We start from the raw sequence: 26,493 nt of genomic DNA on the forward strand, positions 1-26,493 counted from the left end.
TGCGTTCACACCCGCTGCTCATTTTACACAACATACAGGAAATAAAGAGTTGCGTAGCTCCTATATTATTTGAATTCCACAGTTGGCCCAAACATCTATGTGTGCCCTTTGCAGTCAGTGTGGCTTTAGAATGTTTAAAAGAGCCTGGACACGTGAACCCGAGTGCGCTCGGTGTGCAGTCTCCCTGTGGCCCACGGGCCGGTCTGCTCGGAGCAGCTGGGCGCAGTAATCTGATCCGAGACAAAGGCATGCCCCGCTGGTGCCGGACAGGTAAACAGCTCCCTTTCTCATGGAGATCAGGGTCCGACAGATGATCTGCGATCCTTTTTCTTCCCACTCTTTCTCTCTGTGTGTTTTTAAAGGGAGGGAGCTGCTTATCCATCATCTGCCCCCCTCGCGCCTGCTGAGCCACGCAACCGGCCCTTTCTCATTGTAATTTGCGCGCATGCCTTCGCAAACTGCCCGAGCGCTACGCTTACCTCACGCGCACCGGTACGGGAGGGTAATGTGACCGGAGTAGAAGCGGTACGGGGGTCGTTTGACTGGTGGCTCCCGGGTATTGTGTTGGGTACGGGGTTGTGTGGCCGGGGTAAGGCGGGTACGTGGGTCGTGTAACTGACGGGTCCGGGTGGTCATGATCTGGGCGGGCGGTGTTGTAGGATGGCTTCCTGGGCACCGCCACCATCTTGTGCAGCCCTGGCTCACGAGGAAGTGACTGGTAGACCAGGGAGTGGAGTGTAGGCCAGGGGCTATAATCCGAGCACGGGCTGTGCTGCCCGCCCCCCGCCCTGGAGCAGCGAACAAACAAGGACACCGCAGCTGCAGACTGGACCCTGCTCAAGAGCCTCAAAGGCCCACACTCGTCGCTGCTGCACTGGACTGATCAAGCCCCCAACTTTGGCCCATGTGACTGATGGAGATGGACCTGGTTAGGGAAGCTGCCCTTGGGGAATTGTGGCACATGTATTGATTACCTCTCATTCCGCCATTTGACACTACCGGACCTTGCATGGTATTTGTTAAGGGGGGAGGGTTGGGAATCGCTTTCGAGAAAGACATTCACTTTACATTTGTCGTTTGCAGGACTCTTGACGTGATCAGGCAATGTTGGGAAACTGACTGCATCATCGTAGTATAAGGATGCCGATAGGCACAGTGTTGAATCCCGGACTAGCTGCGTACTTTTCTGCTCACCCTGTTCCCTCGTTGTGCTTGCTTTTCTGCCCCCCCCCCCTGTTGCTTCGTTTTGCTTGCTTTTGGCGCTCTTGTGTGTGGCGCTCTTGTGTGTGTGTGTGTGGCGCTCTGTGTGTGTGGGTGCAAATGCAATAGGTCTCGCATTTGCGAGAGATTAAGATATTGACATTGTAAATGGGAATGCCATTTATTTATCTGTTTTCAAAACCAACACATAAATAAACATTTTGTCATTTACAATGCCAATAGCTCTAACTTTGGCAAAGGCGAAACCGTTGCATTGTAAATGCTTGTTAGCTTTCTGTTGCTGCTTTTTTGAAGGGTAGAAGTATTGCATTCAATTTGTTTGTCAATTTGGTTAGGATTATCATTTTAATTAGTGCTGCTCTCCCATATATTGCCAGTGGGATATTTTCCCATCTTTTCGTGGTTTTCCTGATCTCTTTTGTAACTCCTTTTCAGGCATGGGAGTGATATACTGTGCTAATGTGATACTCAAGTATCCCATCTCATGTCTGATTTGCTCGTCATCACTGTGTCTATTCCATTTAAAATTCTTCAATTTGACTGCATTTATTCGATAACCCAAGTTGTGCCCAATGTTTATATGGTCTGCGTTATTCTCTGCATCGTAGTCTTAACGTCAGAGGAATAAATTGTCAAGTTATCTGCATATTTTGCAACTTTATTATTAAATAAGCCACTTCTGAAGATTAAGATCTTCTCAAATGCCCTGGTTGTTTGTGTTAGGGGTTCAATGTGTAGGTAAAAAAGAAGTGGCAAATGAGACGTTGCTTAGAACATTATCGGAGACACACATGGATCTGTCGGCGGCTTTTGACACGGTCGATCACTCTATACTGATCGACCATGTCGGAAACGCCGGCATCCAGGGCGCGGCCCTGGGCTGGATCCGCTCTTTTTTGGACAAGCGTTCTCAAGCTGTTCAACTTTCTACTTTCTGTGCCTCCTCTTCCTCCCTTTCCTGTGGGGTCCCCCAGGGCTCAGCATTATCCCCCCTCCTGTTTAATTTATACATGCAGCCCCTCATGGTTTCCCTTCGCACATCCCCTGCAACAATTTATAATTACGCAGACGATCTGCAGTTGATTTTCCCTATTGATTCCTCCCCTTCCTCCCTCACAGACTTCCAAACTACCATGCTAGGCATCTCTGACTTGATGGCTCACAGCCAGCTCAAGCTAAATCCCACAAAGACCGAACTTGTGCTGGTGGGCGGGCCGGCCAATCCTTGGAACGACAGCTTCTGGCCCCAATCGCTTGGGGACCCCCTCGTCCTGTCAATACTGTGAAAAGCCTCGGTGTTGTCATCTCTGGAGATTTATCTATGAAGGCTCAGATCTCGGCGGTAACATAGTCCTGCTTCTTCCATCTGCGTAGGATTCGTAAGATCTGTAGATTCCTCACCAGAGATGCCCTCATCTTAGTCATCCTTGCTCTTGTCATCTCTAGGATCGACTTCGCTAACATCCTATATATAGGGATCCCCTCCTATCAACTCCAGAGGCTACAACTGATCCAAAATCAGGCCGCCCGCCTAGTATTCCATCAGCGAAAGCACCAGCACGTCTCACCTCTACTTCGGAGTCTTCATTGGCTCCCGGTGGCTAAACGTTGCACCTTTAAACTTGGATGCACTATCTTTAAAGCCCTTCACAATCTTGCACCTGCTTTCATCTCTTCCAACCTCAAGCGGTATACACCAACTCGCAATCTACGTTCATCTGCTGATAACCTCTTGAGTATCCCCCAAATTCAACGCAAGAAACACGGTGGTCTCCGCTTTTCTTTCCTAGCCCCCACTTTTTGGAATTCTCTCCCTTTCTCTTTTCGTCATTGTCTTCCCTATGGAAGCTTTCGTAGAACACTGAAGACGTTCCTTTTCACAGCAGCATATGAATGATACCCCTGCCAGTGACCGCCTTATCTGTTATGAGCGCCAAGAAACCGTTCGGTGAACGTGCGCGGTATAAGAATTTTTAACATAACATAACATGGATATATTACCCAACTGCAAGTGTTATGTTTTATTGATTCTGTTTTTCCTCCACAATGCCTAGAGTTGTGCTATGGAACTTTATTTATATGACATCTTGGGTTTTCCTATGATACAAAACGCAAGAAAAATATGTTGTAGAAAAAGAAAGAAGTACAAGACTGGACACGTATGGATGTCTATTCACCAAAATGCCAGAGGTGGCGGAAGTGACATCATATGCCCTTTGACCTGTGATATGATCAAGATTCATAAAATAACAAAACAAGTTGCTTAAGGAGGCACACGCCTAGTTTACACATGAAATATATTCAGTGCGCTACCATGTCAGGAATGCACCCAGCACATACTTATGGTCAGCCATCACTTGCCTGAGGCCCATGCAACACCACCCAATAAGAGGCACCAATGCGAAATCACAGCCCAACAGGAAAAGGCAAAACTATGATTGGAAGGTTCACTCAGGCACAGGCATCAGGAACCACATCAACTGTTGCAGCAGTGCAGGCTTCAGTTATACTCAGGGAATAGATTTTAGAGAGGTGGCAACAGTGCAAACTTCCGTCATCACATAAAGCTGACACTAAACAGGCAGTACTAGTGCCAACATTTATGCCTGGGCTAGGCTAAGCCTATTGAGGACAGTCTTGGCTTCCAAGCCCAAGAGAATATTCTCTCTCCCGTAGGTTCCGGCTGACTACACTTTGGGTGAGAAACAATATAAGCGTTGTTTGGGGCTGTCATTTGTATCTTGCTCAATATCACTACAGCCACCTGGGTTTGAATACAAAAGTTACTGGATTGTTGTGCCAACCTGTCAGTCTCTAAACATCCGCATCAGAATAGGCCATTTAGGCACACACTTCAATGCCCGTCTCTCATTGCCCAAGTCAGGCAGGCATTTCTATTCTAAAAAGTTTAACATCTCACAAACGCCTGTCAATCCTTGCAAAAACGATATCTGGAGACTCATGCAAATGAATGCAGGAACTCTTCCAACAGTGCAGGCTCTCCTAAGTGTTCGCATGCCTCCACAAGAATAATTGCAGATTAGCATAGCTTATCATTTTCTATAAAATATGAAGCATCTCATTTCTCGTCTATCTCCAACGTCCTATTAGTTTCACATTCTGCACTTTCCAAATACATTTTCAGTTATAATATATCTGAAAAATTATTTGGAAGGTAGTTGCTATGGGAATGCACAGCTCTCCCCTGTCCTTCCTTTAGCCAAACAAGCATTTTGGATTCATGGATCTTTAATTTTGCAACATGATGTTAGCTAATATAATTATAGGATAAACTCAAGATGAATTGCCATGGCATCTTGCAGATTATTAACTATCCAAATCAATGCATTTACCTACTTAGCACACACTGCACACTGACTTGTCTTTATACACTACAGTTTTAGGCAAGTAATACAATTGGCGTAGTGGACGAAAGCAATGTGCCCAAGATCACACAGTATGGGCATGCCATGATTTAAACCATTATCTTTATTTCAAGCCTACAACTTTGCCATCAAATGTAAGTGCCGTTTAAAATATACCTCTTGCACAAATGTGCTAGTGAACAGAACTGCCAAAATATTCCTTTAATTAATATTTTTTTGTCACTTTACTCTTTACACGAGGAATTCACTTAATTTAAAATAATAAGCAAACGTATACATAATGCGGCCGGCCATTTACTGTTGTACTCTTGTATCAGTCAATGTACATTGTACAGGAGCACCCAAAATAATGGAAAACCATTTAATCATTCTGGAAGGAACTGAAATCAAACATCTGAAAAACAGAAATAATTCCCCTTTTATCCCAAATAAAACAGCAGCTTCTTGGAGGGTAAAGAATGTGCCCCTTTTCATAACTGCCAAGTAACATAAATTACAAGTCTCAAAGTCAAACCATATGTTAGTTAAAGAATCGGTAATTGTTTATGGCGTCAGGTATGGCAAGAGACGATTTGGCACTTAGGGTTTTTTCTAGATGCATATTGCTATATGTACAAGTCAGCAACAATCTAGTCATATATCCTTCATTTGTTTTAAATTAAATTTCATGGTGAACTGAAGGCATTTACCAAAATACACAAGTTATTTTTTACAAGAGAGGAAAGAACTTGTGTTACGTTGGCACTCATTATATAATGTAATGCAGAGAACATTTTCAATCCATCCCCTTCCGAGGTTCCCCAGATGCACTGTTCTTGAGGCTGCACATACCTTTCCCCAGCACAAAGAGAATCCCTATCACTGGTTTCTTAGCCCACTGAGCCATAACAGCTTAAGGCATAGTGGTAGTTGTTGGCATGCCCATCAGCACTGGCTCAGAGAATTCTGACGTTTCTGGTCTCCTCTGGAAATCAGGTGCCTGTCTTTTTTTTTATTCTCGGCTGGACGTAGGAGACTATGCAGCAGATCTAGGTTGCTGCTCTTGCTCCCACTGTGGCATAGGAAAGCAGTGTCTGTTTCTTGCCCCCCTACACAGAGACATCCCATTTTATTTGGCTTTGATCACATCCATCCAACCCTTCTCACTGTTACAGATACCAGCAATCTAACCTTCTCTGTGAGTGGGCGCTCTAAGCCGGGCTAAATGAGATCCTGTTTACCATTCAGCTATGTATTTTAAAAACACGCTTAAACCAGGTGCGGTGGATGGCAGGCAGTTACCATTTCAAGCTTCTCTCCTGCATGTTCTAGTAGTAAACAGTGGGGTAACAACGACCAACCTTTGGCGAAAAGAGACGTGGTAAAATACTGGAAGTATTCCACCAGCGCCCCCCACGCTGAGGGAATCGATGACAGGAATTGATCAATTTGCGAAATGAGAGGAACCGAACTATGGCTGCCCCGAGAAGCTTCGAAAATATGGGGAAACGGTGGCCATACTATGGGTAGGAAATTGTTTTTGTCTGATGGGGGTGAGGGGGAACTGTTGAACATGGGAAGCAATACATTGTATTCTGGGATTCCCTGCGAGGGGCCACAATGTGTATGCATTACTTGTGCCTGTATCAAACTCTAATAAAGTGTTGGTATAAAAAAAAAAGCCAACGTTTCTTCAGTAATTAAAGGAGACCGCTGTGATTCTGAATGGGTGAAGGCTACTCAAGAATGTAAACAAAGCATTCAGTGAAACTTGTATGCCTACTGTTCATAGCAACGTCCAGTGACCTCTGAGCCAGGGGTCTAAAAGGCAGTACATGGGTTTTTAATAGCAATGCAAGGGTAGCCTCTTGCAATCCCAAATTAATGCCTATGACTTTAGGAAGCTTAAAAGCTGTGTATCAGAATCGATGGGATATCCACTTGTAGGGACTGGTGGCCAGTGGAGCATTTCTATTCACTAGTGATGATGTGCAGTCTTTAGAGATCACACCTGTGCCATGTCAGGTGTAATCCCATATTCTAAAGACCCTGTCATGAGGACTTTTGTCGCTAATGAATGTTGCTGAAACTCCCACCTAATGCCCCAATATGTAATCCACATTCATCCCTTGATGATTGGTGATCTTAGTGAATAGACAACGCTGACAGACCTGTTGAGTGGGAAACACACAGCCATAATCTTCCTCAGGTGAAGTGGGCAACCCCTCCCTGCCATGTATCCTCTGTACATACTCTGATGTCGGCCTTGTTCCACTGCTGACAGTCCTAAGACACACCTGTCCTCACGAGGACCCATCTGTTGCCTGTGGACATTGCAGACACACAGGCAATCTTCAAAGAGGGTGAGAATGGGGGGTTATATCTTGAGTTTAAGGCTTTTATTGCATTATTTGCACCATGTACTGCTACTAGGTGTTAAATCAGAACACGAGCTGTTAAGAAAGTGAGTATGAAGAGAAAGATTAAGAAAGAAGGGACAGGGAGAAACAAGGGGAAACGGGCTATGAGAACAGATAAGGCTAGTGACTCATATCCAGCCCAGCCTACGTTAGGTGACTCTTTGTATCAGTGATGACGCAAGCAGCACTCCTGTGGTTACCACTGCCATAACCACATAAGGGATATAAATAAGCCAGGGCCAGCATCAGCACAACAATCACAGGTACACTAAAACTGATTAAATTAAAATTGAATTTATTTTAGGATAACCAGCGCTGCATGACAGTTGGAAGGGCAGCAAAACAGATCTGCCATTAGCCCTCTGCAGTTCATGGGGTATTCCTGGCTGCTGGAAGTTCTGCCTGTTAGCATGGGGCTTCTATCTGTAAGAAAACAAAAATGTGTTGTGTCACAGTGGCAGGGGAAGCCTCCTTGCAGTCAAAAGATGTTGCCTAGATATGTATTTATGTTGTAGAGGACCATTCTTCTTCCCTTTAAAACAAAAACACTTAGGAGAGCCCATATGATGCTCATATTCACAATTTCTCACACCTGAAGTAATAGGGTGTCACTCAAAGTGTCAAATGTAAACAGTTGTACCATAGGCGCAATGAACATATGAAAATGTCACCCACAATCAAATTGAAACTGTAGCAGCAATGTATGTTGTAGGAGACACGTAAACACACACTGGTGAAGTAGCCTTGCCAAGTGTTGGAGATCTTAGATTTGACTCACACTTTTTATTAATTTGCCTCATCACCATGAGGATTGAAGATTGTCTAGCTGGCATAGCTGATTAAAGAAAACTTATTGTGTTACATGTATTCCTCTCTCCTCTCATCATGGCGATGCAAATATTCATTTCTGACAGTGCAGTGACACATCATTGCTGGTTGTACTCAAGCTTGACATTGTGTGTTGGTTATGACAGGATTCAGTGCACTTAGTCTTAGACTGAAATCTAACTGGACAGCAACCGTGTAGTCTTAGCTCCTCCATTAAAAATGTTGCTACATTGATGCATCCTCACAAGTGTGGTTCAGTGCAGGCATCACCAAGGCACTTAATAGTTGTGAGGGAATAACGAGGAAACAGTGGAGGATATGTCTTATTGCTTAGAATAGTCTCTGCTATATCAGGAGTATGCCCTGCTGGCCGCGCTGGCAAATGGCACAGCCAGGTCACCATAAGGCAAAGTCTCCACAAAGTAAGAACGTCTTTTATGTGGTCGGGATTAACCTCTGTCTGACCAGCAACTGATAGAACTGTCCCTATGTGCCTGGCCCTGCCACTAGCACTCCAAAACACATAACTTCATACTTGGGCACTCACAGACTTCATGAGGCAGTTCAGCCTGACAGCAACTGACAATCCACAGACGAAATGACGACTGACCATGCTTAACAGCACTGACAGTGTGCTGTCTTTGGCCTGACTCTTCAACCTGGTTAGCAGGTTCCTTGGCCCAAGATGGCAGTTGGTCCACCCACAGAGATCCAGAAACCTGAACCTGCAGTGACAGGTAGGCTAGCCATCAAGTCTTTGGCAGAGAATATGGCACTGAGCGTGCCGGTGAAACAGTCCCCCTAGATTATTGTCTACTACTGATCCATCATCCTGGGGAAGTTACTATTGTTACACCACTTTTAATTTATTAAGCATATCAGTACCTGCTGCCTAGACTGCTAACTGGTAATATCCACACTTAGAACAACCTAGCTGTTAAGAATCAGACAACAGTGAAAACATAAAATACAGTGGACCAGATGCACAAACCTATTCACAAAAAGTGGTTGAAAATTGCACTCCAACGTTTTGCAAATGGTATAGAATTTTTTGGACCAATCAATGCACGGATAGCATACATGCTCACCCACTCTGCAAACACGTCTCCTGGTGATCTACTGGTTGGGGGATAAAGTCCCATTAGGTGCTATGGGTTGTTGGGGGCCAAGGACCACTATAAGTCACATATAGCAGGATTGCTGAGATTACATCGGAGGCCTGACCCCTTTCTCAACCACTGTACAAGCAAGCCTCCTGGCACACTACAGGTTGGGGGGTGAAGTTCCCTTGGTTGCTGAGGGTTGTTGCGGGCCAAGAACCCCTATTATTGCCACAAGTAAGTCCCCCACAGCATTATTTCTGAGACCTCGTCAGAGGCCCCACCCCCTTTCTCAAACACTCTGCAAAATATCTCATAACGCACTACTGGTTGGGGGATGAAGTCTGCTTGGCTGCTGAGGGTTGTTGGGGGTCCGGAACCCCTTGTGTTGTCACAAGTAAGACCCCCACAGACGGATTGCTCAGACCTCGGTGAATGCACTGCCCCTTTTCTCAGTCACTCTGCAAACGCGCCTCCTGGCACACTACTGGTTGGGGGTTGAAGTCCCCTTGTTTGCCGAGGGTTGTTTGGGGCCAAGAACCCCTATTGTTGCCACAAGTAAGTCCCCCATAATGGGACTGTTCAGACCTTATCGGAGGCCCCAACCCCTTTCTCAACCACTCTGCAAACACGCCTCCTGGTGCACTACTATTTCGGGGATGAAGGCCCAATGGCTGTTGAGAGTCTTTGGGGGCCAAGAACCCCTATAAGTAAATCCGCCACAGTGATTGACTAGGACTAGTGGGAGGTCCCACCCCCATTCTCAACCATTCTGGAAACGCAGCTCCTGGCACACTTCTCTTGGGGCATGAAATCAAGGGGTAAGCGCAACTGTAAACTTCGCTCCAACGGTGGTTGGCAGAGTTTTTGCTGAACTCCGCATTCCAAGCGGAGTGGCAAAACTCTGCAAAATCTGCCATCGGAGCAGAGTTTACAACCCATCACTATCAGAGACTCACACACACTCACAGACCCACTCAGAAACTCATATAACCATTTACAGCCGCCATCATGCTCTCTCACACCCACTTACAAACCTACTCAGACACTCATACACCTAATGAGACACTCATGCACTCACTCACACACTCAGTGTCAAAGGTTAGTGATTATAGTTAGGAAATAAAATTAAAAAACCTTACAAATTCACTTAAAAAAACCAAAGGTTATAGGTATGGTATAGTTCAGAAACAGAATTTAAAAACACCGTAGAAATTCAATGACACAACTAAGAGTTACAGGGACATTATAGTTAGAAAATAGAATTGAAAAAAATATATATAAATTCACTGAAAAAACAAAGGTTACAGGTATGTTATGGTTAGCCTCCGATTTCACGTGTACTAAACCAGCTGGGTGTAGTCGGCGTACAAGATGATGTTGAGGTCGTGCGACCGGACGACGTTGGCGAGCGGTGCCATGTAGACATTAAAAAGGGTCTGGCTGAGGGATGAGCCTTGGAGTACGCTGCAGGTGATCTTGGTGGCTTCAGATCGGAAAGGGGGAGGCGGACTCTCTGGGTTCTGCCGGTGAGGAAGGAGATGATCCAGTCCAGGGTTTTGTTGCGGTTTCGGTACTGTGGTTACTGCGGAAACCGGATTGGGACGAGTCCAGGATGTTGTTCTCCTCTAGGAAGTGGGTCAGTTGTCTTTTGACAGGCTTCTCGATTACTTTGTCCGGGAACAGGAGCAGGGAGATGGGCCGAAAGTTCTTGAGGTTCTTTGGGTCTGCCTTGGGTTTTTTGAGTAGGGCATTGATCTCTTTGTGTTTCCAGCTCTCCGGGAAGGTGGCGGTCTTGAAGGAACTTTTGATGATCTCCCGGAGTTGGAGTGCGATGATGAGGTCGCTTTGTTGAAGATGTGGTGGGGGCAGGGGTCGGATAGTGAGCTGGAATGGATAGTGTTCATGATTTTGATGGTGTCGTCGTGGTTGACGTGGTGCCAGGAGAGTAGGAGGCCATTGTGCTTGGGGGGCGGTGAGTCTGAAGTGTTGGCATCTGTCGGGGGGATCTGGGTGTTGAAGCTGTTGTGGATGTCGGTGACCTTGCGGTGGAAGAAGGTGGCTAGGGAGTCGTAGAGGTCTTGCGAAGGCGGGATGTCGTTGGAACTGGAGCTGGGTTTGGAAGGATATATGTTGTTAGCACGCATACTTTTACCACGCATACCATTAGCACGCAATTTTTACAACGCAGGATCCCTTACAAAGCATACCTTTACAACACATGACATTACATCGCAGATACTATTACAACGCATACCATTACAACGTAAGTATAGGTAAGTATATATTTTTTTTAAATAATGTAATTAATAATTTTTTTAATAATTTAATTATTTAAATTAAATTTTATGAAAGAATTTGTTAATATATATGTAAAAAATACCCCTGTACCCCAAAACCCAAACCCAGCCCTCAACCCTAAAAATACCCCAGTACCCCATAACCCAAACCTAGCCCTGAACCCTAAAAATACCCCTGTACCCCATAACCCAAACCCAGCCCTGAACCCTAAAAATACCCCTGTACCCCAAAACCCAAACCTAGCCCTGAACCCTAAAAATACCCCTGTACCCCATAACCCAAACCCAGCCCTGAACCCTAAAAATACCCCTGTACCCCAAAACCCAAACCTAGCCCTGAACCCTAAAAATACCCCTGTACCCCATAACCCAAACCCAGCCCTGAACCCTAAAAATACCCCTGTACCCCAAAACCCAAACCCAGCCCTGAACCCTAAAAATACCCCTGTACCCCAAAACCCAAACCCAGCCCTGAACCCTAAAAATACCCCTGTACCCCAAAACCCAAACCTAGCCCTGAACCCTAAAAAACCCCTGTACCCCAAAACCCAAACCTAGCCCTGAACCCTAAAATACCCCTGTACCCCATGACCCAATACCCCTAATAAATGTATTAAAAAAAGATAAACTTACCTATACTTACGTTGTAATGGTATGCATTGTAATAGTAGCTGCGTTGTAGTGTAATGCGTTGTAAATACATGCATTGTAAATACCCTTGCGTTGTAATTGTTTCGTTGTAACAGTACTTTGTGGTAAAAGATGCGTGGTAACGGTTGTATACCGTTTGGAGAGTTCTTTTTACGATGTTGAAGAGCTCTTTGCTGTTGTGCACGCTGTTATTGATGTGTTCATTGAAGGAGGTCCTTTTGGCAGTTCAAAGGAGTTGGTGGTGCATGCAGCTGGCGTTCTTGAGGGTTTGCGTGGTTGTCTGGTGTCTGTTCATGGCACCGCTTCTTCTCGAGTCTTCAGCAAGTCTGCTTGGAAGCCCGGAGGTCGGTGGTGAACCAGATGGCCCGCCTGTTTGTGCATCTGTTTGAGGGTTTCCTGATCGAGGTGAGAGTGTTGGCACAGTCGTCGATCCATTGCCTGTAGTTGCCGGCGGCTGTGTTGGTGGCGGTGGGCCTCGGGTGAGGGTGGTGATTAGCTGGTCTTCGGTGTCCTTGTTCCAGCTGCGATGTGGGATTTGTTGCGGGTGGGTGTGCGTGCATGGTGTGTTTCTTGAAGGAGAAGTGGATGCAGTGGTGGTTGGTTCAATGGAGTTCGTTGGTGTGGCTGAAGGTGACGTGGTTGCTGGCGGACAAGATGGCGTTGAGCGTGTGTACATAGGAGTGGGTGGGTGTCGTGATGAGCTGTTTGAGTCCAGGGTTGGCGAGGTTGTCTATCAGGGTGGTGGAGTTGCTGTTGTTGGCGTTCTCGAGGTGGAAGTTCATGTCTCCTACGAGGATGTAGTCTGTGAAGGCAAGGGCGTGCGAGTTGACGACGTCAGTGATGGAGTCGCTGAACCGTGGGGTCTGTGGACGAGGGTTCCTCTGAGGGTGAGGTTGTGATCAATGTGGATCTGGAAGTGCAGGTTTTCATCTGTGCTGAGGGTGTCTTCGGTGGTATTCCTGTGGTCGATGGTGATTCCTCCTCCTGGTTTGTTGGTGCGGTCCCTGCAGGTGATCTTTTAGCTGACTGGGATGGCTATGGCAATGCTGGGCGCTGAGGAGGGGTTCATCCAGGTCCCTGTCAAGAAGGTGACATGCTGGGAGGATGAGTCAAGTAGGTCTCAGAGTTCGATGGCGTGATTGTGGATTAAGCGGGTGTTGAGTAGAATGCATCTGCGATGGTTGAGACCTGCCCTGGTAGGAGGGGCAGGACATGCAGGTGTTCGTTGGCTGGTAAAGCTGCAGTTTTGGCAGGTGAAGGGTCCGTGGGTGAGTTTTGGGGAGGCCTGTAAGCAGGTGGATGATCTGCCGGCATTGAGTGCATTGAGGCGGTTGGTGTTGCAGCGGCATCAGGTGTCGAGGCGCTCGCGGGGTCAGGGGGTCTGGCGCTCGGCGCGGTCCAGGCACAGACGGGTGCAGATGGGCTTGCCTTAGGCACGCTTTCGATGCGCCAGCGGCGCGGCCGCCCAGCGTCCACCATTAGGAAAGGGGAGGTGGGGAGGAGGAGCAGCTGGGAGGCGGGTGCAGAGAGCGAATGGGTGGGCGAGGGGAGTGGGCTGTAGTGGATGCAGTGGCGGGAAGCGGAGAAATGCAGAGTATAAAGAATAAGAAAGTTAGAAGATAGGAGCAAAAGCAGATGAGACAGATAAAATCAAATAAAAGCAATAGAGGTGAAATGCAGTGACAAATTAAAAAGTGAAAAGAAAAGTGGCAGGCAGGCGGAAGGGGGAAGACAGAGCAGAGGACTGGTGTAAACTCGTGGCAGCAGTGAGGGCGGGAGCTGTGCTGCGTGGGGAGCGACCTGCCTATAACCAGGGTCAAGGGTCGCACCCTTGACCTATAAATATTTATATGTGGCCTAACGGCTAGGGCAATCAACCTCAAATATATTATATTAGGAAGCCCTAACTCTTACCAAGATGAAACTGTTAGAAAGAGGCTACAAAGAAAAAAACTTAAAAATTGCATTGCACAAAGTATCTCTCATTAAAAGAGAAACACTTTTACAACCCAAGGCAATAGCCATAGATTCTAGCTCGGCACCCAGAAGAGAAATCAATGTTGAGTTAGAGGAGACCAAGAAAGACTGTAGATTCATTTCTACTTATAGTAGACAGTCTAAAATCATTAAGAAAATCATCACCAAAGAATGGCCGATCATATCAACAGACGGGGTCCTGAATAAAGTTTATGTCCATAAACCAACTTTTACTTTTAGGAAGGCCCATTCTATGAAATCAGATCTGGTCAAAACCAGCCTTGAAATTTTCAATAAAAACAACTGGCTTTCCGTCCGTAATAGATTTTTTAAATGCAAATTTGGTTCCAACACTACCACATATACAACGGCATTCTCAGATCGGCCCATTAAAATCAAAGGGCATTTCACATGTAAGACTGCGTATGTTGTGTACATTTTAACCTGTATATGTGGGTTGAGATATGTTGGAAGCACAAAGCTTCCAGCACAGGCCAGAATCCTGCAACACCTACGGGCCATAGTGAACTCGGACCCCAACTACCCCGTAGCTAGACATGTGAAAATAGAACATGGTAACAACCTGAATGTTCTTACATATTTTGTAATTGATCATGTTCCTAGCAGCAAGAGAGGGGGCGACCGATAGAAAACACTTCGTAGGCTGGAAACCAGCTATATCCTAGAATTGGACAGCAAAAGCCCAAAGGGCCTTAATACATGTGATGATCTATACCATTTCCTTTAAATAGTTAAAACGTCACTAATCCTTATAATTATTTCTTAATCAAGGAACCGACCGCCATCACCTTAGGATTCAGTAGTGAAACATAAAGCACTCTATTTCCTAATACAATGCGATAAATAGGACACCCTTGTATATTTTATATTAGGGTTTTAAACTATTTATGTATTTATTTAGATATATATATATATTTTTGTATTGTGTATAAGGTGTTCCAGAAATTTAGGGGTTATAGAGTGTGACGTCTATTTCATAACACTACCAATGAACGGTAAAGACACCTCCTTACATAAGGCTTAGATATAATCTAATAATAATTTAATGGAGAAGGTATAAAATCACACCTCAACAATTATTATGGGGATTGTTTTAAAAATAAACCTCACAGAACCCTGAACTCATATAAATTGGAGAGTATTGCAACAATGTATTTGTACAGTTATAAAAGCTAATTATACAGATAACCGCCTCATTGTCCCTCATAAATCCCTCTTTTTACACTTAAAAAAATGAATTTAACAACATGCCAATGGTAATGACACACTTCCTGTTGGAAAGATATAATTGTTATCACTGTGTATAAAATTCATATGTGTTTTTTAATTTTATTTCATTTCACTTTATAACACATGTGCACATTAATTGGTGAAGTTGTTGGTCTGAAAACTAAGAGCAAAAACGTAAACTACCAGAAAAATAGATTAAAAGAACCAGGGCCATACGTTGCGTTATGCTGACACAGTCACGTTAGAAAACAACACAATATCTGTTTCTAATTGAAATGTGATTAATGGTGATTTTGTATACCACTGTATATGATATAATTTAAGATTTGTATTCCTAGTCAAATGCGAAGGAATATCACGTTGCCAAAATCAATGTTAAAAGGGTACAAGTTACGTCTGATTGATGTTGTCAAATAGTGTCTTTTAGCTCACAATGTATAGTATGTTGTTTATGTTTATTCGGTTGTATTGACCAATCACGATGCACTTTTGTTAGTTTAGTAACGGAGGGAACCTCACAATCACTACCAGCGAGCAAGGCATCAGGTACGCCAAAAGGCGTTTGGGGGAGCACGGTAATGCACTTTACATAAATGGAAAAATAAAGAATCTCAGCGGATGCTGAAATTGCTAAGAGTCCGTCTCTCTCGTTGTTTGTGGACGCCGTGTGGATATCGGCGTCGAGAGTGGAATCAGGATATATATATATATATATACATAACGCTCCAAATCCTCTTCAATTCACAAAAAGAAGACGAAACAGCACTCGAGGGTTACATGCAAGCCACGCTAGATTTTATTCGCGAGGGGGCTCACACAGACGCGTTTCGGCGTGCTGCCTTCGTCAGTGTGTATTACACATATGCAAACACCGGCATGTTGATAAAGTTATCAAATGATCATGAAAACTGACAAAGGACTAACACCACTCTGATCATAGTGCGTGCCATCTTAGAATGATATACAATACATCATATTACTCAACATTAAATGTTTTTAGATGTTTTTAAGCCCTCAGATGGACAAAAGCACCTAGAAAAGGGGGGATGTTTATATGATTAGAATTGTTTGTAACATAAACAAAAGATATATACATATATACATGCTCGAACCAATTGTGATTCAAAATAAAAGGAGGATTTGAAGAATATGACTCTGGATGCAGCTCTTGTATTTTATGGAATTGTTACATAGTGGTGCACCGATTGCCTTTTATGTTGAACATTGTCCAGTCCAGTCCAGTTGAGGACCACACCTTGACAGTGCGGGTTTATGATGGTGTGCACACATAACTTGGGAGACTTCCCTCTATCTACTGATTTTGGGGATAGCAGGTTAGGTGCTAGCAGCTATAGGGCCTCACTGTCAAACTTTCACAGAAATGCGAGTGCGTTTAAAAAAAATGTTTTGTTTTCTTAAAAGGAGCACTGCTTGATCACTATCAGACGTTCTTTTCTTTTAACATTCACAACGGTGAAGGGTTCCCAAAGGGGCTTCTGCCCTTTTGCAAATGGGTAATCAACCCAACTCAGGTGTCTGTGACTTTTCAATGTTTTGCAAGTTCCGCAATCCAACGCTTCAACCGTTGAAGCGTTGGATTGCGGAACTTGCCGTTGCCGACTGGAGAATTTTCATTGTGAGCATTTATGCTTCCTCAGGCAATTTGACTTGCCAGCCTGAACATAATCTAACTGAGGAGACTGCATTCGGAACCCTCGTCGTATCTTATCTCTATCCGCCCGATTTGGTGCCACTGGACAGGATTGAATATGGGTTCCGCCTATATAAATGGCATTGACCCACCAATGAGCGCACTTTGAAGCTTTTTTCCTGAGGACCCCTTTACTGTTGGATTCCTCTTGAAATCTAGTGTATCTACATTTGTGATTGACAGTTTGTCCCACTGTGAATTGTACATCTCCGCCCTGATGTAGGTGTAGCCCTACACCGAAACGCGCGTTGGCGTCTTCTCATCTGGGGATAATCTGACTGATCTCTTTTTCCATCTCCCCGATGACTGTTTTCCATCTATAATTATTAGATCAGCCCATGGCTGTTATGTACTTGTGTATCTGTTGCTTGGTTGCGGTATGAAGTGTATGTAATGTTGGTATGTATGATGGTATGAGAGTTCTGTATGATTTTGGTATGTGGGACAATAGCTGTTGAATAATCTGGTTTTTGTTTTTTAAAAAAAAGCCCCATGTGGACTGATGTTTATGTATTGAAAAAACTTTTTCTATGGAATAAAATGTTTATATAATTGTTATCATGCTTTGATTTGATCTTTTGTGACTCGGGGGGTTTCTAAAGTTATCAAAGGACCTCTATGCGAGGCCTTTATTGAATTTGTCTGGCGGGTATCCTCTTCTTTCTGTATTTTGTATTTTCCCCATTTACCTGCCATTAATCAACTGGGGATCCCCCTTCTATTGAGAGTTTCTAAACCTGACAGCCACATAAAGACAAATTACAAGTTCCAGAAAGCAACCTGCCGCTTAAAATTGCATAAAAGAGTAAGGGCAGGGCGCTCGTTTCTGAAATGTATCTAATTAACAAGGTGTATCTGCTTGATTTTACTTGCAACAAGACCGCAATCAAAGTGTCATACAGACAATTAAATGGCACACCTAAACAAATAGACATTTCACACATTAACAATCTCAAGACATAGCAGCCATGCTAAATGAAAACAATTAAAGCACCTACTGTGACTGGCTACAAGGCTTTTGGCAGCACTTCATACAGGCCCAAAGGGCACAGAAAGAGTGGCATGCACTACTTGTAGCCGGCCTGGTAACTCCTTCTCAGTGCTGTCCATCTTCCTAGTCCCTGCAGGTGAAGGATGTTCCTGCCTGGTGGAGTCGTGGCCCTTGGAGGCCTTGAAGGGTGTGTTGCTAGGCAACACTTCAGCAAACCCTTAGCTGATGAGGAAAATTGAACCAGTTGCAAATTTTAACTGTTACTTGTCCTCAGCAAGAGCAGCCTGGGAATCCCAAAGCTTCTTTTTTTATTTTTAGACGAAAATGTCTGGCTTCATCTGCTCCTTGTGCTGCCATTTGCAGCTGAGCTCGGGGGTCGGAAGGACAGTGGCAAGAATTGCAAGGGAAAGCTGGGGCTCACTACTACCACCCCTGGCGACCACTCAATGACATCTATGGGGAAACTCATGCTTGGTTCCTTTATCTATGTTAAAACTCTTTGTCAGGCCACCGTTTACAACACTTCTTGCAAAAAGGGATCTAGATGGAGCTTGGACTGCATTAAGAAAGTCACCTTTAAATTCCAAATTGTTTAAGAGTCACCCAAAGACAGGAGCAGTTCACCCAATCAAATGCTTTAGCTGCATCTGGGTTATTATAGCGCGTGGCTGTGCGTTCTGGTCCACTAAATCTATTGTAACCACTAATATTTGAGTAAGTTCCTGTATTTGACTGCCTGGTATATAACCCTCCTGATCTTCCAGTATTATTTCCTCCAATAACCCTACTGAGTCGATTACCTAGTATCCTTGTAAAGATCTTGTAATCACAATACAGTAGTTATTAGGTCTATATGATTCACATGTGGTTGGATCTTTTATTTCACTTCGAGATAAGGGTAATTATGGCCTCATTCCGAGATTCTGGAGTCTTTTTTCCTGTTTTCAATTTAATTGAATCGAACAATTATTTTAGCACAGGTGTTATCAGAGGACATAATTTTTTGTATAGTTCACTCGGTATTCTGTCTGGACCGGATGCTTTCTGACTCTCCAGTCCATTTAAGGCTGATATTATGTCCTCCCCTTATGTTGAAGAGTTAAGCTCTTCCATTTGCAGATTAAAAATGTTCAGTAAACTCTGATCTTTAAGCCATTTCTCCACTTCCGTAGGGTCTCTTTATAGAACTTCCTAATATAGATTTTGATAGTTTCTATAAAGGATTTCCTCAATTTCTTTTTTTGCTGTAGTACTCATCACTTCCTATGCGTTTGCTATTTCCCTAATATTATTTCTTGCTATCCCCACTCTTGCTTCCAAGCTAGATAGGCTCCACTTTTTTCTCCATGTTCAAGGTTTAAAGAAATGCTTTTTTCTCATTGTTTCCTAATTCTGATCTTATATTCTTGTTATGCTATATTTAGATATCTTTTTATTGTTCTATGTCTACTCTAATATGTAAGTTTATATGTAACTGCCTATTTCCCTGATTTTACCCTCTAAGGATTGCTGGCGTTTTAATTTTGAATGTCACCTTGAAATATTTGTAATCACAGCCCCTTAGCATGGCCTTAAAACCATCCCATATTGTCTCAAAGGAAGAAGAGCCGATGTTTAAATAAAAAAAAACTCCGTGATTGGATTTTTAATCTTGTGAATGATTTCACCTTCTAAGAGAAGCTAACGATGCATGGTCCATCTAGCTGGGATCTGTTGAGTGCGGGCCTTTAGTTCAATGTGGACAGCCATATTATCCTAAATGTGTATGCGGCTGTGTTTTACTTTGCGGTATGTGCCCTAAGTCAAATATCTGTAAGAAAAAGATCTCTCCTTGAGAAGTGGTCATACGTTTTAGAATGATGAGTTTATCCCCTTTGTTTCCACATTCAGTACCTCCAAGCATCCTGAAATACTACTGCATGGGGGCGTGGCTTCGCAGAGCTGCGGAATGGCTGCTTGTTGAAGTGGCTCCACCCGCTGAGGCTAAAACATCAGTTAAAAATCCGTATATGACATGTTTGGTGGTGGTCTGGTGCGGGAGGGAGCTGAGGATAGTGGCCTGGTGCTTGTGCGGGATCCTCAGTTTGTACTTCGCCCCAGAGATCGAATGGAGGGCATTGGTGTGTCTTGGCAGACAGATCGATTGCGAAGCTGAGGACTGCTCTGGAGGAGCGAAAGGAGCTTGTGTGTACATGTGGTACCAGGACTGTGCGCCATTGAGGTCTCCGCCGATCAGCTAGGCTGTGCGGAGGGCTAGCTGGAGGCACTGAGATTGGTGGTGCGGGCACCTGGGATGATACATAGCCGTGCATAGGGACCTACGGGATCGCTGTGGTGACAATCAGAGGTGATGTGGCTACACCTGTGACCTGAATCGGATGCTAATGGAAATGCATTAGTCTGGGCACTGGTGCCACCGCCAAAGCCAGGAGGCCGTGCACCGCGCTCTCTGCTGCTGTGAGATATAGCTGTAAGGTGTGACCCTGCGGGAAGGTACACAGACGGCAGGTGGGACGCTCTCTATAACCTGGTGTAAATTGCATGGATGATACCCCAGGCTGGGTTGGAGGATATTGCTAGCGGCTGGACTGCCTTCGCGGTCTCTGTTGGGTGCCCACGAAATATAGTGCCTTATCTACATTGTCTGCATGGGTGGTTTGGGGAATGCACGGCCCAGAAATGGGGAAACCGGAAACACGTCAGCCCAAAATAAACTTTGAGAAGAAACCTGACAAGAGCGCGGGTGCTGACGGCGGCCAGCAGGAACAGCCTGGAGATGACTTGATCCCGCAGCCACCAGAAGATGATATCCGTGCCATGTTTTAGGACTTATAAACAAGTCTCCAAGGTATAGATTCTAAAATGGACTCGCTAGCAGAGAGAATGGACAGAATCACACAACGAGTGGAGAAACAGGAGGGGCGTATAAGTGTGAGGGAGATGAGAATCACAGACACAGAGGAAGGCCAGATGGAACTCAACAAGCAACTGCGAGGCATGGATGGTGTACTTCAACTTATAAAACAAAAGTAGGAGGATTTGGAAGCGAGGTCAAGGAGAAATAACGTTCGCATTACTGGTGTCGCGGAAACTACAGATATACAAAATATGGAGAAGTATATGGAAGGAATGATGCGCGACCTCTTTGGATCAGATCTATCCGAAATGTTCCTCATTGAACGAGCGCACCGTGTATTGGGTCCACGGCCGAGGCCAGGAGCCCCAGCAAGACCGATTCTGGCCAGAGTCCTCAACTACAGGGATAGGGACACAATCCTGAGACTCGCTAGGGAGAAGGGCGCCATTCAGTACAAAGTAAACAATATAGCATTTTACCTAGACTTTACACTACAGGTGCAGGCTGCTCGCAGGGAGTTCATTCCTGCAAAGAAAATCATCCAACAAATTGGTACCAGATACTCATTGATCCATCCAGCCATATTGAGAGTTCAGGGACATGGAAAGCCCATGTTCTTTACTGATGCCAAGGCCGCCCTTGCATACGCTAAGCAGCTGGCGAAAGAACAGAAGCAGAATGCACCGCTGGCAGAACCACAGACCGATCGGACTCTCAGCGACAATGACTGATATTGATGGGCCTAATCTATGGAACTGCAGATAAGTGCCTCCACGGTTATGTGGGTTGCATTGGGGGCAGTCACTGGGACAACTGTGCTCTTCATTGGACATTTGTATGTGCTAGGCCTGTGGAGCAACAGGATAAACTATATTATCTGATATACAGTGTGAACATAGAGGCATAGTGGGCCACGCTGCATGTCGTAAGCTCGGCCACCCTGCCAAAAGTGTAAGGAAGTATAGCCGGTGAACTCGTGCATACCCAATGGGATGACTCCCACGAGGTTACCACTGTGGACTCCTAAGTTATGGTTTTTGTGGTTGGGGTGGGTATATACACGACCTGATTGGGGGGTTGGTGTGGGAGGGGGGTGGAGAGAGATTTACTGTTATGTACCAGAATTGCCACATACTGCATTGCAATGTAAACTTAGATTAAGAATGTGTAACGCTGATAGAGTCACCGGTGTACGCAGATCCGCTAGCTGGATCTGCAAATGTATAGTTACTGTTTATTGCTATCTGGACCCTAGTGCGCAGAAGGCACACAAGACATCGCTTAAATGCATATCCTGGGATGTTAGGGGATTGAATGATCGTAGAAAAGTCAGACTAGTCCAGTCCTATTTCCATAGACAGGAAGTTGATATTTGTCTCCCCCAGGAATCGCACCTGCCTACAGCAGCCACAAGTATCTTTAAGACTGCCAGATGGGGCGAGTTGGTGGGGGCAGGCTATTTAACATATTCTAGAGGGGTGGCTATTCTCATACGCAAATGCCTACAGCGGAAAACACATCACACAGCAGTTTTTTTAATTTTACAGAGCACACTGTATGGGACTCCGATGCTGCTAATAAATACTTATGACCCAAAAACGGACAGCCCGCATTTCTTCCAGCAGATATATCAGAGGATGCAGGCGATGGGCATGATGGCTATCCTATGGGGTGGGGATTTTAATGTAGTATTATAATCCACACTGGACAGACAGGGGGTGTCCCGGGAACATCATCCCAGGGCGGCACAGACATTGTCAGACATCATCTTAGAATTGTAACTGATTGATTCATAGAGGACACTAAACCCCTCTACAAGAGAAGGCACTTGTGCTACACACCACAGAAACTCTTGGTCACGAATAGACTACTGGCTGGTATCTAAAGATATTCATACATGGGTGTCGGAGGTGGGACACTGTCCCCGCACCCTCTCTGATCATGCACCTACAATGCTCACATTGCAGATTCCCGAGCCTTACAGGCAGCCCTATGCTTGGAGATTCCCCTCAAGGGGGCTACTGGATTAGGTGTTCAGGGAGGGTGTTAGGGACAAAATAGAAGAACTTTTTGCAGTAAATGAGGGCTCGGTGGTCTCGCCGGGGGTGCTCTGGGAAACCTTTAAGGGGTTATTAGGGGTCATTGCATGGCGTTAAAGACGGGGGTCTCAGAGACATACAAAACACACTGAATAGGTTGGAGGGAGAAATAGGTGCTCTATAGAAGGAATTTCAGACGAACCCCTCCCCTTCCACCACGTCCCTGCTCAGGTCGAAGTTGACTAATTTTCAGGAGGAGGCAGAAAGAGAAGTAGCTTATCTATATAAATACACGGAGGCCAGACGATATGGAGAAGGAGACAGGGCAGGTAAGACACTGGCAGGCCTGTTGTGCACCCCATGAGGGGCTGAGTACATTACAGAATTGACAACAGCTGAAGGGGACACGGGCAGCACACCGCAAGATATTCTGGCCAGTATGTCCAGTTATTATCGGTGCCTATACACATCTAAGACAGACCCATCAGACGGCGACATAACGGACTACTTAGACAAAACAGCGTTAGCGTGGTTTAATGATGGAGCTCGCGAGTACATGGAGCTGCCCATAACGGTTGATGATATACGGTAGGTAATTAGTGGCATGCCATCTGACAAGGCCCCCAGGGCGGACGGCCTAACAGCCGCTTTCTACAAGGAATACGCTGACCTAGTTGCCCCTCGACTACTACATGTGTACCTGGAGGCATTGGACACGGGCACCCTCCCCCCTACTTTAAGGGAAGCAATGATTATAACCATACTCAAACCAGATAAAGATCCCACGTCTCCGGATTCATATAAACCGTTATCATTAATAAACTTAGATGCTAAAATATATGCAAAGCTTCTAGCAAATAGATTACAGTCGATGCTGCCACAAATTGCGCTTCCAGACAAATCTGGATTCATACCAGGGAGGTCGGCGGCTCACAATCTACGTACACTATTTGGGCTCCTGCACTACTTGGCCCCCACGTGCAGGCAGTGGTGGTGCTACTGGGCACCACTAAGGCCTCTGATTCATTAGAATGGAAATTCCTCTTTTCACTGCTAGCCCACATGGGACTTAGCCCGGCTTTTATTAACCAAATTCAACTATTATACACTAACCCGATGGCGAGAGTACGGATGGCGAGAGTACGGGTCAATGGACAGGTGTCGGACCCCTTTGCTGTTACACGTGGCACGAGGCAGGGCTGAACCCTGTTGCCGCTACTATTCGCCATTGCAACTGAGCCCCTGGTGGCTCGGCTACGCCAATACCATGCGCAAAGAAGCATAGGCTTCACATCCAGAGGGGTGCTGATCTCGCTATATGCAGACGACATGACAATTTATATGATTAACCCTAAAGACAATTTTAATATCCTAATGAGGGAACTGATTAGATATGGCGGCCTTACAGGTATTCAAATTAATTGGGCGAAATCTACAATATTAGCTCTCACAGACGAAACAATCCAGTGCTACACAGAATATCCTATAGGGTGGGCGGAGGCTGAAACGTGCTATCAGGGTATCATGATTAGTCGGTCTACACAGGACCTGTTGACGGCGAATTATGGCAGGGCTATTGAATGGCTCGAGACTAAAGTGCAACGGTGGAAACACCTACCACTATCACCAGCGGGGCGCATAGCAATCGCTAAACTGGTATTGCTGCCCAAACTATTATATCTTTTTGTGAATATTCCAATGCCGCTCAACATGTTTTTTTAGGCGTCTCCGGTCGGCCATACTTGAACTAGTATGGGCAGGCAAGCAACCTCGGGTATCGCGAAATCTCCTGAAACTGCCCTTTGCCCAGGTGGGGCTCTGTGCTCCCGATTAGAACTCTACAGCTACAGTGCGCAAGCACAATACTTACATTTTTGGCAACATCCGACGCCGTACCAAACACATGTGGCGATAGAACTAGATAGAGTTGCCCCGATCCCATTAAATACAGCAGTGTACCATCACTACAAGCCACCCCATCAGGAAATTGGCATGGCTGAGGCGCGGCGCTGGGCATGGCACGGCATAGCGAAACGGGGTGGAGTGTGAGAATTATATGCTCCATCTATGCCCATAGGCGGGAATCCACTATTGACGCCATTGACGGACAGGGTGACTACGTTGCAGGCTAAGGCACACGACTTGGTGACTGGCGGTGATCTATATCCGGAAGCTACATTCCTGACAATACAGCAAATGTGTAAGGGACAGACACCCTTGATTTCGGTTACCCTCCTCTATTACCAGATCTGAGCGGCTTGTAAGGCAAGATACCCTGACTATCCTCAGGAACCACTGGCCCTTCCTGCATTAGAGAACATTCTATCTAATCCCTCTCTGAAAAAACTGATCACGCGCATATACAGTATTACACAACTGACATCGCCCATAACTTCATGCACCTCAAAATCAGATTGGGAGCGAGATACTGAAACGACAATCACAGATAAAAAATGGGAGTATTGTTGCTCTCAATTAGAGAACTTGTCGCCAAACTACAGACTAAGATTGATACATTTCAATTTTTACATAGGGGGTACTGCACGCCGATACAGCTACACCGCATGGGCCTATGCACAGACACCACGTGCTGGAGATGTGGATATCGGGATGTGACGTTCTTACACCTAGCGCGCTCATGCAGTTAGTTGACGCACTTTTGGGCGGAGGTAATCAGACTTATCAAAGAAATCACTACAGTGAGGGTACTATTCATGCCCCTGGTGGCGCTGTTGGGGCTTGTACTGGAGGTACCGAAAGGGAGTCGCAAATTGATATCAATGCTACTGTTGTTAGCCAAGTGACAAGTGGCAATACACTGGAAGAGGCCACGGCCTACGGCCATTGCTGGTTAGCTGCATACGGTCACCTATTGCAGGGACCAGCTGACTCACTACTGGGAGCTGATGCCCAGTCGGTCATGGCCGGTAGACACATGGGAACCATATGTGACATGGCTGGCGGCGGGGGGTGTGGATCATTGTTCGGATATTGTCGAAAACAGGTTGCGCACTGGGGAGGGAGAGGAGACTGGAGATTTAGGGAATACCAGCAGTAGACAAGCCAAGATATTTCCTATGGAAGTGCAATAGGGAATAGCACTGTACCTATCGGGTCCGTGGCCCACCTCTTTAGTGTGCACACACATATATGTAATGGAGGCAATGCAGGTAGATACTGGCAGATAAGGTGGGGGGGTTTTGTTGAAGTTTATATACTGATTGGTGGTTGACGACCAGAAGATGCAACAAGAGGTTACTACTGTTTATCTTTATTACCACTGTTGATATGGATGCCTCTCCTTGATTCAGTACTGGCGCATATCCGCTGCCGGACCTCCGGGATGTCGGCACGCAAGCTGTGTAATTCTTTCTGGTTTATAGATAAAATATGCTGCCGGCCCCTGGATTGTAGGCACAATATGGCTGTATTACGCTGTCAACCAATAAAGATTTAAAACTAAAAAAAATACTACTGCATGCATTCAGCTCAATACATACCTACTGGTCTTCAGAGTATTTATAGTCTGTCTATTGGTAAATCTATTCAGTTTAGGATTGAGGAGTGCATTGAAGTTGCCACATTACAATAAGACCTTGAAAGTTTAAGAGATTTCAAAATAATGTGTTAGAAACTACATTCATTATATTTGGGCCATAGTAACTAGCACATCAGAACATATAGTTGTAGTATTTTGTATTGACTATCACCCATCCCCCAGAAGTATCTGTTATAGAATGTGTTACATCTTTCTTAGGAATTTGTTTAACTATTATTGTTAC

Source organism: Lissotriton vulgaris, chromosome 2_1 (genome assembly GCF_964263255.1).
Source record: "Lissotriton vulgaris chromosome 2_1, aLisVul1.2, whole genome shotgun sequence".
Lineage (NCBI taxonomy): Eukaryota > Metazoa > Chordata > Amphibia > Caudata > Salamandridae > Lissotriton > Lissotriton vulgaris.